The sequence below is a fragment of the Pygocentrus nattereri genome, chromosome 19 (genome assembly GCF_015220715.1).
Source record: "Pygocentrus nattereri isolate fPygNat1 chromosome 19, fPygNat1.pri, whole genome shotgun sequence".
Classification (NCBI taxonomy): domain Eukaryota; kingdom Metazoa; phylum Chordata; class Actinopteri; order Characiformes; family Serrasalmidae; genus Pygocentrus; species Pygocentrus nattereri.
In genome coordinates, this window is record NC_051229.1 from 8,842,090 (window position 1) to 8,857,488 (window position 15,399).

At 39.5% G+C, this 15,399-nt stretch overlaps 1 protein-coding gene across 2 annotated transcripts in view; it reads right to left on the reverse strand.

Moving 5' to 3' along the window:
* Positions 1-14,852: 14,852 nt before the first annotated feature.
* Positions 14,853-15,399, reverse strand: part of LOC108430182 (ephrin type-B receptor 1) — a 406,692-nt gene continuing 406,145 nt past the window's right edge. For both annotated transcript variants that reach the window (XM_017702512.2, XM_017702510.2), the window contains exon 17: positions 14,853-15,399. This exon is cut by the window's right edge and continues 6,855 nt beyond it. The gene's annotated coding sequence lies outside the window, so the exon portion shown is untranslated.

The following is a 15,399-nucleotide window of genomic DNA, read 5'->3' on the forward strand; positions in this document are numbered from 1 at the left end:
TTTTCAAAGAATTCTGACTTGATTTTCTCTGCATATCACTCCACCCCTTGTTTTTTGTGGCATTTGGCAGACGCTCTTATCCAGAGCGACGTATAATTTGATCATTTTACACAGGTAGGAGAAGGTAGTGTTAGGACTCTTGCCCAAGGACTCTTACTGAACCCCATTCTACAGCGTAGAAGACAGAGGTGTTACCATTACACTATGCTAACCACAGCCATGTTCTGAAATAAGATGAATTTTCAGCATGTCACTATGATCTGTAGCTACTCAAAACTGCGAAAGGTTGTTTAATCTACTGTATTCTTTTATCTCTAGCTCTGGTACGTTCTTGGTTCAATTAATGTGGAGTCAAGGAGTCGACTCCTTGAATCGATCCCATTGGCTCCCGAAAACTCGAGTTGTGCATCACTATTGATACATGGTGTCACATACAAGCTTGTCACATGCGTCTTCAGTGTCTCCAGACACCCAGCCAGTGACCAAACTCACATTCACTATGTTGTGATCAGTGGTGGACAGTAACTAAGTAAATGTAGTTCGTTAATGTGCTTAAGTAGTTTTTTGTGTATCTGTGCTTTACTCAAGTTTTTCTATTTTGGGCAACTTTTTACTTTCACTTCACTACATTTCAAGGTCAAATATCGTACTTTTTTACTCCACTATATTGTGAGATATCTGTCGTTCCTTTTGTCTTATGGCAGTATTTCCTTTTATAGTAAGTTAGTTTTGGCTAGTTTATGTTTATAAACATACATGTTTATAATGTTTATATAGACCTAGTGAAGGAAACTCATGTGTGAATCTGAGTTTAAAGCAAGTATTTATTCAATTTAAACTGATAAATAAATAAATAAATAAAGCTGAAATTGAAACTTTGTTCGCTAAAAGTGATTTCAGAGCCACTCGGTTCTACCTGATGGAAACTGTTTGCCTTCAGTGTTTTGTGCTTATGATCATTTTAACAGACATCAGTGTCACTAATTAATGACGTTCTATTAAAATGTTGGTGTTATAAGAGCAATACTGGAGTATTTTCACTTACAATGACTTGATAAAGCAAGAGTCTTGTTACAAAAATGGTAATAGGACATTGCGTAATATTTGACCTTGGGTATCTCTACTTTAACTCAAGTACATTGTTTGTGTATTTCGTCCACCACTGGTTATGATCCACTACATACTGAAGTACTGAGCGAATCAAGACACAGCCTATGATGAATGAAAGGAAGTAGCATCTAGAAAAATATAGAATTACCTACCATCAACCACTGAATCTGTCCTTTTGTCCATTTCAACTCATTCTGTTAAAGAAAAAATCTTTATTGTACTAACAGGTGACCACCTACTTTGTGGGGGGGGGGGGTCACCAAAAGCCAGGCACAGCACAAAGACAGTAAGTCTTTTCCCCCCTAAGTCATGTTGGTCCATTCTTCATGAAATTTAAATACAACGTAAACGACAACAGGTATTTTCAAATTATGCAAAAAACAAAAAAGACAAAAATTGTATCCTCTGACAGCAGCAATCTAAAGCATCAATATTGTAAATATCGAATAAATATTTACTCTATATTTACTCTTTGATCATTTTCAAAGACATTTATTCTAATTGCACTAGCTCATGAAGCCTCTGTGAGACAACCATGGAGGTTTATTTTAATCAGTGGTGCTTCACGTGTGCAGTGTGGAATCAGAAAGCTGTCGCCCCGTCTCGCTCTGTCTCTAATCACTTACTTTCCCAATGACAAACGACGGGCCTCGCCGTGCCAACTGCTGCAATATTCCCCCTGGAGAAAACAATAACGCCATGACCAAACAGGGAGACTGGCACACTCTCTCTCTTTCGCTTGCTCTCTCGCTCTTCTCTAAATTACACAGTGGCCCTGCAGGTGCCAACTTCTCCCCTGAAACGATTATTTCTACCTCACAGAAGATTGCTTTGGTAATTATATGCATCATAATTAAATTTGATCAACTCCTTGGAGGATGGCAATCTCATCTGACCAGGGTTTGGAGTTTTCACTCTTACACACAGACAGTGAAGCATAATCCCTTGACGCTTTGGAAGGTTCTGTAATACATATATGCATTCCCCACACCACCCCTATGGGCTGCCTGAGGTGTATTTCATGAAGCAGGACTTTTCTGAATAACCTAAATGTGGGACTATAAACTTACAGCCCCACACAGCCTTACTCGCAGATCACAATCATGCTTGCTACCCAGGTTACAGTGTTTGAATGCTGGCACTAACTTGCTGGTAATCTTGCAATTTCCTCAGCTATTAACTACCATTATCTAACCCAGTGTTCACCATGATCTTTGAGAACTAAACTCTTGTGGAGTCCTGAACCAACCACAGTGTGCCACGCCTGCTACAGCTAATTTACTTGTTCAGCAGTCCAGAAGTCGATTGACTGGATCAGGAAAGTGGATCTCCAGGAGGATAACTGGTGACCACTGAGCTCACAACTGTTGGAGTCCAACCCTAAGCCATCTTTGGTAGAAGAACTAACAAGCTTTCAAGATTGTTAATCCAGGATTTTCAGACTTGTAACTTGCTATAGCTGAATGTTTCTGGCCTATAAATAACCCATGTTAAGTGGTTTTGGCAGCTGAAAATTGTTTTTGTCATTAATATGACCAATAACATGAACTAAAAAAGGTAAAAAGGTTGAATCTAGCTTACAGATTTATGTCTGCCCTGACTCTGTGCTTGTGGCGGATGAAACTCTGTTTAACCATCTCTGTACTCTGTATCAGCTTCCTCACATGCTGTGAGTGAGAAAAATGTCTCATTAGTTGGATTGTTATTGTGATACAGACACTAACCCAGCGGCTAAATTCTACAAAAAATACCCAACATGGTGGAAATAATCAACAATATGACCCAATCAGCTAAAGCCAACAGGCAGAAAAAACAACCCAGCAATTTTTGACAGTATGTCTACAGCGGTAAGGCTCGGTTACAGCCTCTTCCTATGTGGACGTGCAGTATTATTGACTGGTAAGTAGATATGCCTGAATGTTGAAAGGCCCACTTCATTCTTCTTTTTCTCCTGTTTACAAAATGGCCAAAGAGACCAGATATGAGTATATACACCCATCAGGCATAACATGCACCTCCTTGTTTCTGTCCATTTTATCAGCTCCACTTACTATATAGGAGCACTTTGTAGTTCTACAGTTACAGACTGTAGTCCATCTGTTTCTCTGATACTTTTGTTAGCCCCCTTTTTCCCTGTTCTTCAGTGGTAAGGACCCCAATGGACCCTCACAGTGTAGGTACTAATTGGGTGGGGGATCATTTTCAGCACTGCAGTAAAACTGATGTGGTGGTGGTGTGTTAGTGTGTGTTGCGCTGGTCTGAGTGGATCAGACACAGCAGTGCTGTTGGATTTTTAAACACCTCAGTGTCATTGCTGAACTGAGAATAGTCCACCAACCAAAAATACCTGTGGGCTGCATCCTGTGACCACTGATGAAGGACTAGAGGATGACCAACACAAACCGTGCAGCAGCAGATGAGATATTGTCTCTGACTTTACATCTACAAGGTGGATAATAGAGTGGACAGTGAGTGGACAGTGAGTGTTTGCAGAGAAACGGACTACAGTCTGTAATTGTAACAGACTGTAATTCTGTAAGTGCTCCTACACAGTAAGTGGAGCTGATAAAATGGACAATAGGCGTAGAATCAAGGAGGTGGTCATAATGTTAGGCCTGATCAGTGTATTTTATTAAACTCAATGATCTTAATAAGCACAAAGTGAGGAATGCCCACCAGAGGACAAGGTCAAGGGCGTTCCTAGTCTCCATACCAGATGCTTCAAGTTCCACAAGTCTGGTGAAAAGAATTCTTGAATGGGTTTGATTTGAATGGTTCCCATCTCTTCCATTTATATTCCACTCTATAGATAGTCCGGCCTACAGGACATCTCAGGGAGTCTATTAAACACCCGCAGCATGTAGCATTAGGTTAAGCTAGGGGTGCACAGTTCTGGTTCTGTAGATCTACTCCACTGCAGAGTTTACCTACAATGCTAATGTAACACACCTGATCCAGGTCATGAAGGCCTTCAGGGGAATCTGAATATTAGAGTCAGGTGTGTTGGATCAGAACTATCCAGGGTGGTAGATCTCCAGGACCAGGAGTGAGCATTTCAGGCTTATGTTAATCGATATACTTTACAAGCTTGCTAAGTTTCTTGGATTTAAAAATGGATATTAAAGAGAACGAATTTAAAATTGTGCTTTCACAGATCATTTATTTATTCAAGGCATTTGCTAAATTCCTTCAAATCATTTCTCAGATGCCTCAAACCCTGTTGGAATTTTTGAACATGATCTTTGAGGCTGTGATATGCTAGACATCATCCTTCAAAAAGGAGGGTTGATCTGAATCCAAATTCAAAGCTAAGGGCATTCCCATTGGAAAAGCCTCACTCTTGGCTTAAGTAATTTGGCTTTTGTGCTTTGTATAATACCCCCAGTTCCCAGTTCCCTGAAGGATTTACTCTATTCACAGCTGCAACGCCACCAAGACGGTGACAGAAGAAGAAAATAACATCACGTACGTTGAGCTCAGACATCCACGGGAATATCCACAGTATCGGGCGGCTCCGTGTTAATTCACCGCCTAAACAAGATTAAGCGAGATTAGGTTTCGATCAATTGAGCGCTTCTCTCATTTCGAAAGGTGTAATAATCACTTAATCCACAATAAACAAATGGAGGAGAAACAAACAAACAAACAAGCAAACACACAAGAAGATGAGGTGACTGCCGGCTGAACTGCAGACAAACTCTAGATAGCCTCATGCACACAAACAGTTCCATCATCTCCTGGAACAGATCCAGAGCAGTCAGCAGTTGAGGTGTATGTGGCGTAGCAGGGTATTATGAGCTTTTTAAAGCCATGTTAAACCACACATTCCATAACAGCACATCCATATTCCAGTAGTTTATTTTCCCTGTGCACCCCAATGAATTATCCACCTGATAAAGAGAATATAACCAAAAGCCTGATGACATCTTGCCTTCTCGATTTATTTTGCAGGATGTTTGTTATTTTTCCATTAAATGAAATTCAAGTCCAATAAAGTTCATTAAAGTATCTGTTCTGAAAAGCATGTTTTATCTAAAAGAAAGATTTCAAAAGCACATATTGAAGAGCGATGAATAGAGAGGATTTGTGTATTTTATTTATTTTTATTTTTTTTAAAACCACATAGCAAGCAGATACCAGGAGACCAGGGGTATCTTTAGATCATCCACAATAATCAACAATCATTTAGATTAAATCAAATACTAAAGCAAAAACTACTGTATTCTTATTTAAATGTGTTGAAGTGGTATTTTATTACTGGTAGTGGGTAGAAATTCCCAGCTGAGGGAGTGTCTTCTTCAGTCTTTCCAAGTCATAGTTAGTCAAAGTTAGTTTTTTGGTTTGTTTTTCTTGAATACAGCATATATGTGCAAAGAGTGTTACAAACTAAACACAGGTGACTAAAGTAATGGGGGGGGGTGGAGCTGAGATAATGAGGAGACTGCTGTAGTGTAGTCAAGGGCATAGCTGTTTGAATACATGCTTATATTCAAACTCATCTAAGGATTCATATAAGAGTCTTCCTTCAGGTATCTGAAAAAGGCATGTAGTTTGGAATAATAAAACAATGAAATAACTTTAAAGCAGCACTGCTGTGTCTGATCCACTCAGAGCAGCACAACACACACTAACACACCACCCCTACATCAGTGTTCATGCAGTGCTGAGAATGATCCACTACCCAAATAGTATCTGCTCTGTGAGGGTCCATGGGGGTCCTGACCACTGAAGAATGGGGTAAAAGGGGGCAAACAAACTGTAGAATTATTTATTGTAGGATAAAATGGACAATGAGTGTAGAAACAAAGAGGTGGTCATAATCCCTTATCCCTAATCCCTTAGGTTATCCCTGAGGGATGTATATAAATACATACACACATATATATATATATATATATATATATATATATATATATATATATATAGAGAGAGAGAGAGAGAGAGAGATGATAAAATATTGTGCCCTGCAGAAAACAGAAAATATAATTACGTGACAGGTAAAAAAAGAAAAATTTAGTAAAGTACTTTTTGGATGTGTTAATCTTTGCTATGTCCTTGTATCTGCAGCTCTGCCACTGTCTTTTTAAAAATTGTTTCGGCTCCATTAACGCCAGTGACAGGTGTCCAGTGGTTGGAGTTGACCCTAGAAAACTGGGAGTTCTGCACCATTAGTATATGCGCCACTGGAGCAAATGTGCATTTGCATCATTTCAAGGACTAGTCGGCTGTACTTCCAGTTTCGCAGCTTTACAACTTTCTCTTAACTAATCTATTATGTTTTATTAAGGATCACAGTGCCATATGCGTCATCACACACCACGATACGGAAGCTAGAAGAGAACAAAATAAAAAAAAGGTTCTGATCATTGGCTCCAGCCTGTTTGTTTCACCTTCACTGCAGTGTGAAATCAGGCAGCAGCTGCAGAGATATAGAGGAAAGAGGCATTTAGGTGGTCACTACTGAGTGGATGGAGACTTATCTGCTCGGACAGATAGCAGCAGGGAGCAGAATATATATGGGGGATATGAACGCATCAAATTCCCTTTTCTTTCCTTCATTCTCTGTCATCAAAGCAATTTTTTATACTTTCAGTTTCATAAAAAAAACATCTTTTGGCTTTTATTTTGACACATCATTTGGAAGCACCTGCTGGTCTTTAAACTGTATGAACATTTCATAATGAATGGACCAATCAGAGTGTTCAAAAATAAATATCTTGGTACATTAACAGACACCACATTGCCAAAAGTACACTATATGGCCAAAAGTGTCTTAACACCACCACCACTGGACTCTGAGCAGTGGAAACATGTTCTCTGGAGTGATAAATCATGCTTCACTATCTGGCAGTCTGATAGAAGAATCAGGGTTTGGTGGATGTCAGGGGAACACTACCTACCAGAATGCATAGTGCCAACAGTAAAGCTTGGTGCACTAGTCCAGTCTGGTGCTCCCGAGTCCAGTGGCGGCATGCTTTACATCACTCCAGCCTATGCTTGGCTTTCCGCATAGCGATCTTAGGCTTGTGTGCATCTGCTCAGCTATAGAAGTCCCCACATGTGAGCCATCAGAGCTGCTAGAGTCACCAGAGCTCCATCTCTGTTGGCTGATCTGCACCTCACCTTTATGAATGGACTCTCCTGATGCTGCTGCTGCTTCTGCATGAACTACTTAATTAACCATTGCTCCACTTGTTTTTCCTCTTTCTCCATTCTAATAGTTTATACTGATGCTGTTTGCTATCTGGTGTCGACCAGAGGACGATGGGTTCCCCTTTTGAGTCTTGGTTCTTCTCAAGGTTTCTTCCTCTTGCTCTTAGGGAGTTTTTCCTTGCCACTCTTGCCACTGGCGACGCTCATGGAGGCTTGGACAAGGATTTTTCTGTAAAGCTGCTCTGTGACAACACCTGTTGCAACAAGCGCTTAAACATTGACTTGACTTTGACTATAGAAACCCATTTCATGAAACTCCCAATGCACAGTTCCTGCACTTTCAGAGGCAGTTTGGATCTGTTCAGTGAGTACTGCTACACAGGATAAGCAGTTTTTCAGTGCTTTATGTGTTTGTGTGATCACGGCTGAGCTGTTGTTGCTTATAGATGCTTCCATTTCACAGTAATAGCACTTAAAGTTGACAGGGGCAGGTCTAGCAGGACAAAATTTTCATAAACATAACAAAAGTCAGTGACCTCTTCAGTATGACCCATTCTACTACCAGTGTTTGACTATATGTGTGATTTTATACACCTGGTTGAAACACCTGAACTCAATAATAAGCAGGGCGTCCACATACTTTTAGCCATGCAATGTACATTAAAGTTAGTATGCAAGTTACTATTTCAGGCAAACAAGGTTTTGCTATAACCGTGATGTTTCTGTCTCTGCTATATGTGAGGAGACAGGTTTTTTCCTGCTTTTTTTTCTTTTTCTTCCATCTCTCTTTCCCTCCTTTCCTTCTGTCTTGCTCTCTACCTCACCTCCTCCCTCCTCCCTCACTCCCTGGAGGCATTGTGCTGAGAAGCAATCCTCTTCAGCAGGTGATTGCTTGGTGAATATTTATAGAGAGAGAGAGAGAGAGAGAGAGAGAGAGAGAGAGAGAAAATGTTCACCTTGCACCGTTTACAACTTCGGGTATTTTTCCACTAAATAAAAGAACTCCATTTTTCATACATAAATCCAGCCAAAATGAAAAGCATCTCAAAAGCATGCTCACACTTAAAGAGCACTTAGTCATCTGAACCGTTCCCAAAGCATCCCACCCTTTTCCTCCCAAATCGGCACCCATATATGTTCCTTTCAGTTTAATTACACCCATAAAGATAACACATCAATTAAAACAAAGGCTTTTTCAAGGCAGCAGCCCTGTGCAGAATTAGCCCAATAAATAGGCATTAAAAATGCATAATTGACAATTAGTGCAGTGGTAGAGGTGCGATTATGGCGTCTTCGTGAGCACGCATTGATCTTTCCCATTAGCAATGGCGCCGTGAAAAATGACCTGCCACCGTGAATAACAAGGGCCATAGTTCCGCATAATAGAATTAATGCTAGAGAAAAAAAGGTGTCACAGATGTGAAGCTTCACTATTCACATCTTCCGTATTAGCCCTGTCGCTCTGATACTCACCGGCTCAGACAGTGAGTGCACATTTTCAATCGATAAGCTAACATGCTATTTGCATACCCTTAGTGAGCACATTTTAAAATGTATTTCGCTGCGCTGATTCAATACAGCAGGAGCAAAAGTTAGCCAGATAACTTTTAGCCAGCTGTGCTTTGGGTCAGAAGTAACTTGTGTGTAACTAAGCCTAGAGCAGCTGCTACTGGTCCTCTGCTACGTATTATTGCAACGCAGCATTCATTTCTATAGATAACGGTACGTTACACAGTGTCAGAAACCACATAAGCAAGTCTATTAGAGATACTGAACCACTGAATGCATTTGATGTGCAGAAAGCGTCAGACCAGCAGTGATGCAGTCTGCACAGTGCTAATCAGCGCGACAAGCTTCCACGACTTGTTAAGCATTTACATTTACATTTACATTTATGGCATTTGGCAGACGCTCTTATCCAGAGCGACTTACAGTTTGATCATTTTTTACACAGGTAGGCCAAGGCGGTGTTAGGAGTCTTGCCCAAGGACCCTTATTGGTATTAAGCAGCCACAGCGCTAAACTAAAACAGCACACTTGTCACCAAACATGTCTCGAGTTAGATTTAAGTTTTCATGAACAAGGCAGTGAGTGAGTGAGTGAGGTAGTTATTGAGTGAGTGAATGCTATTTAACAATTGATTGTAGAAGGTAGTAATTAAGTGAATGAGTGAGTGAGGTAGCTAATAAGTGAGTGAATAAGCTTTAGTAAGTGAGTGACGTATATGAGTGAGCAATGGAGTGAGTGAGTGAGTGAGTGAGTGAATGAGTGAGTGAGTGAGTGAGTGAGTTAATAAGTGAGTGAATAAGCTTTAGCTTTAGTAGGAGTTGTGAGGGAGTTGGGTGAGCAAATGAGTGAGCAAGTGATGAATTGAAATAGTGAGTGAATGAGTGAGGTAGTCAGTGAGGAAATTAATGAGTTAGTGAGTAAGTGAGTCAGGGAGTTAGTGAGTGTAGAACTGAATGAGTGAGACAGGGAGTTAATGAGTGAGTCAGGAAATGGATGAGTTAGTGAGGCAGTGAATGTGGAAATTAGTGAGGCAGTTATTGAATGTGGGAATGAGTGAGTGAGTGAGTGAGTGAGTGAGTGAGTGAGAGTGATTTAGAGAGTTAATGCGTGGGGAAATTAATGAGTGAGTTAATGAGTGAGTGAGAAAATGGATGGGTTAGTGAGAGAGTGAGTGTGGAAATTAGGGAGTGAGAAAGTTAGTGAGTGAGTGAGTGAGTGAGTGAGATAGTGAGTGAATGAGAAAATGACTGAGTGATGGTGTTAGTGAGGGAGTGAGTGAGTGAATGAGAAAAGGACTGAGTGATGGTGTTAGTGAGAGAGTTAGTGAGGGAGTGAGTGAGTGAATGAGTGAGGGAGAGATTGACTGAGATAGTGAGTGAATGAGAAAATGACAGTGATGATGTGAGTTAGTGAGGGAGTTAGAGAGTGAGTGAGTGAGTGAGTGAATCAGTGAGGGAGGGATTGTGTTAGTGAGTGAGTGAGTGAGGGAGGGAGTGAGGGAGGGAGGGAGGGAGGGAGGGAGGGGTTGACTGAGATAGTGAGTGAATGAGAAATGACTGAGTGATGGTGTGAGTTAATGAGTGAGTGAGTGAGTGAGTGAGTGAGTGAGTGAGTCAGAGTGAGGGAGTTAGAAGTGAGAGACTGGTTCGTGCTTCATATCTAAAAGACAGAGAGCTGAAGTTAAACACGTCTGCAGTGAAGCCCCAGGAATGCAGTGGGAGGGTAAAGGAGATGAGGAAGAGATGCATGCTGGGAGAGGATCTAAGGTCGATTGTTTCTAGACATTTTTCTTTCCCACGTAGTGCGAGCAGGTTAGAGACGTTGTGGAGGGCATGTGCACCAGCTTTGGCTGCCTTTTAGCTGGAAAACATTCAGCCGCCTTCCAGAGTCTTTATGGAACACAAAACTCAAGCTGAGCTTTCAGAGCTCGAGAACTAAACCGTGCTATTTTTTAATAAAGCTAATAAAACAGAATAAAAACAGCCTCTTCAGTTCTACTGGTAAAAAATGCACATTACATCATGGCTTTACTCATTATTTTGTGGAGCTGTCCAAAGGATAAGGCCGTTCCTCCAGACAATGCAGTGCTTTGTGGTGTCTTTAAACTCATTTAAAGCAAGCTCTGATACAATAAAAGAGCTGAGAGAGTGTAATTGTTGAGGTAATTTACTTTTTATATCATTGAGTCTGCTATTCTGACAGAAATCTGAATTGAGCTTATGGGTGCTAACCCATGGAAGTCAGTCATCAATAATGATAATGAAAGAGTGTAATTTCACATTCATTTATTTCACACTTAAAGCAGAGAAACTGTCAAACTGTCAGAGAAACTGTCGGTGCAGCTTTTAAACTTTTAATCAATTCCACATTTGTGTTTGTAAGCAGAAGAAGTGTTTTACGATTTGAGTTGATGAAATGTTGAGTAAATGTGCTTCACTGCGTCTGATTTTATGCTACGCTGAAAATAAAGAAGCCATGAGAGGCCGTCCGTTCCAGTGATTTTACCAGTCAGCATGACTTCTGTAATACAGCAATGAAGCTTTTCTAATCTAGCAGTGTTTAAAGCAAACGTTCAATGGTTTTTGCTCAGCAAATTACCACAACAGTAGTAGCTAATTTCCACTAGCATCTCCCTGTGCTTTTCTGTTTGTTAGCATCAAGCTAACAGTACCACACATTCTATGTGTTTACTACTAGTTAAGGCAGGTTTAACCAAAAACACGGACGTTTGACGTGAATAATTCAGTAAACCCTTCAGTTCAGAGCGGAACACTGAAAATGAATGGAGGAATGGTTTAGCATGTTAGCTATCACTTAGCCTGTGTCACCAGTTAGCTTTAGCCTAGTTAAGAAAATAGGTTGTAACAAAACCTGGTCCAACTTAGCTTTCTCTCAAAGAACAGCATTCCTTACCATTGACCACCGGAAATGAAGACATGCTGAAGCAGCGGAGCGGTCAGTAGATAACAGCTTTCTCTCGATGTTGATGTTCTGAAATTTGTTTTCTCTCTGAGGAAATGCAGTTTACACTGTAAGTGATTTGTCAGAATAAGCTAATGTTACTTTTACAAACACCATTAAAGTAACAATGCTAGTCACTGGAATATTCTAATCCGAATCAGCTTCTGTTAATTAGAAATATTTAACAGCTACTTCAAAAACTATTAAACATTCAGAAGCTCTGCCTGTCACATCATTACGTACATAAGCTTGCTAACTCTGCACAACTGCTTAATTAGCTCAAACTAATGTAACTCATTTTGTAAACATAGTTTTCATGTGAAATAAAAAAAGGTTTCCACCTGGAAACCTGTTCACATGCAGTTTTTCGAACGAACTAGTTAAAATGTCACATTGAAATGATGCTGCAGCCCAAAGAGCTATTTTATCAGTTTCTTATTATTTATTGTAACTCAAAATTACGATCAGCTTAGAGAAGCAGCCTGTGAGCTGATGCCACCTGCCAAATTCATAGTCCATACAGTCCCTCCTCCTCTCTTTTCACTCCTCCCCCTGTTTACTTACCAGTCTAGAAGAAATGTTGCAAGTTCAGCATCAAACTTCATCCTTTTGTGTTCAGAGGTGGAAAGCAGTGCCAATGTTACTGCTTGTTTTCTTCTATTATGTTATGCTGTCGAACGAAGTGTCTTGCCGGGAGCGGGCATGCTACTTCTTCATCACCTCATGTTGGACTGATGGCAGACTCAATGCTACAGTGACACATTACTGCTTCTTGTGGTACAACGTGGTAGGCTGTAGCTAGTTGGTTAGCATGCAACATTGCGGATCATTTTTGTAAATTTTAGATTGTTTTAACTAAAAATCTTACAAATTGCTTCTTTAAACAAACCGCTAGTTGTTTTAGCTCTTGGCTACAGCTCTTCACATTTACATGCCATGTTTAAGCTGATTGATTATTAGCCAGTTACTTCACATGAATAAAATCTAAAGATTAGTCGCTTTCAGCCCTATTTATTTATAATTTTTTTCGGTTGCTAAAGCTAACTAGCTTTCTAATTCCTGTCATGTTTAAAAAATAAATAAATAAATTAATTAAAAAAACAACATCTCATAATCTCTGTGTATTTATGCATCAGCACTGTTCCTGTTTGTAGTAGTCTTAGTTTGAGGGTATCTTAAAACTCTGGCTTATTTACATTAGCACAAGGATAAGTTTTCAAAGTACACAACAAAACACTTCACTGGGTAAGAGCATCTGCTAAATGCTATAAATGTATGCGTGCTTTAAAAAAACATGCACACGGTCATGCTGCCTCTTTCCCTCTCTAGCCCCAGTAAGACCATTAGAGGAAGAGTCAAGGAGACAAACTGGCCTATTTATACTAACTTGTCTAAATGTTGTCAGTTTTGGGGGCTGTGGTCTTTGCTAATTAGCGAAGCCTGGAGACTGTCTCTTGGATTGTGCAAAGCATTGTGGGTTTAGATGCACTCACCCATTTCCTTGCTGGATGTTACGTTTCCATACGACGCACCAACAAATCAGTAGAAGTCGCACTTATCGCCAGCTGTAACAAAATCAAGAAGTAATTTCCTACTAATCGCTACTAATTCATAACTTAGTGAAATAAACAGAGGTTTGATTCAAAATTTTTAATTGGTATCAAATTCATGTTTATTTAAGTATTTATTTGTTGTTATCATTTATTAGGTTTATATAAGTATTTTATTATGATTTTAATTTGCTAGAAAGCTTTTGCTCAGTACAGCATTGTTTTGTTGAAAGAAAGAACATCCTTTGATTTTGCTGATGAGACCAAGTCAAAAGCGCACTTAAATGTATTTTAGACTATAATTCAAATGTAAATATATTTCATAAAAAAATAATCAAATAATGAAAATCAAAACAGCATTTACCTTATTACAGTGCTATGACAAAGTATTTGCCCTGTCCTGATTCCTTCTATTTTTGCACATAATTGTTTTAGACCTTCAAATAAAGGTATGTATTATTAGAAAAAGAAAGAAAGACATCTGGAGTAGACACAATGTATCAGTTTGGAAAGGTTTACAAAGCCACTTCTAAAGCCCTGGAAACTGCAGTGAGAGTTATTACCTCAAAGTGGAGAAAACTTGAAACAGTGGTGGACCTTCTCAGAAGCCTACAAAAATTCCTCCAACAGCACAGTGACGAGTCATCTAGGAAGTCACAAAAGAACCCAGAGGAACCTTTAAGAAACTGCAGGCCTCGCACACCTCAGACAAGGTCAGTACCATTAGTTATAGACTGGGCAAAAATGGTATCTATGGTAGAGGTGCAAGGTGAAAAACACTGCTATACATAAGGAACATAAAGGCTGATTTCACATTTGTCAAAAAACACCACGATGACTCTCAAGCCTTTTCAAATAAAGTTCTATGAAATGATAATTGGAAGGTTTTTAGAAGTTGTAGCATAAAGCTAAACAGCATTCTGCAATAAGAACATCATGCCATCATTGAACTATGGTGGTGGTAGTGTTATGGTGTGGGGATGCTCTGCTGCTTCAAGGTCTGGGAGGTGCAGTCGGGTTATGGAGAGAGACAACGATCTGAAGCACAAAAGCTCGTCCACCTCTGAATGGCTGAAAAGAAACAGAATAATGGTTAGTCAAAATCCTGATTTGAACCCCACTAATATGCTGTGGCAGGACCTTAAAGTGGCAGTTCGTACGTTTTGCCTGTAAAACTTCCATATAACATTAAAACAAATACAAATAAAACAATCTATTAATTTTACTATTTTAAATATTATTATATTAAGGCATCGGATGATAACTACAAATACTACTGGGCTGCCATGAGGACAAGGTTTGGAAATGGTTAAGTGAACACATTGACATACATAAAATTACTACTTATTATATTAATATGATTTGTATTTATTAGAATACTAATGTTTTATTTTTTCTGAGCAAGTAATTTTCCCAGGAGCCTTAGACTTGCAGAGTTCTGTATATCAAAATGATAACTCTACTCACCCACAAGCTAAAGCACTGACCTTGTACTTCTCAAATTTCATATACATGCAGAACAAAACCAGCTGTGGTTCGTTTAAATTGATTAAGACACTGGAGCACTGATGAGTTTCCAAGGTCTTTATTGAGTGTGTTTTAGTACAATATTTCTCAGAAAGTTACAGTTACAAACTCTGACATACTCATCACAATAAACAGGTCTTAACTATACAGAGACACAGAGCAGGAAGGGGTGTGGCTTTTTTCTTTAGATCAATATATACAGAACAGTGTGAACTAGTGTCCATGCCATGCTGCTAGTGTCCTCCTCTCTCTCTTTCCCAATCTCTATCTCTCTCTCTCCCCCAACAGCAAATTTAGATAAAGTGTACCTTTGTACATTAAACAGTCTTAACACACACACACTCCCATACCCACACCCACACACAGGTGTATACAGTTGTATGCCTTAGCACACTTGGTCAAATTACATGTTTATTGATTGAATAAGTTACATACTCTACAGAGAACACACGCCTGCATATTTAATGCAGAATTATAGCTGAAAATAACACTGTAAAAAAAGCGCAAAGGTTACATCAAATTATTTTTTTTCAATATGTTAAACTCAAGGCAAACAAATGTAAACTGTACATTAAAATTTGCAGAAATA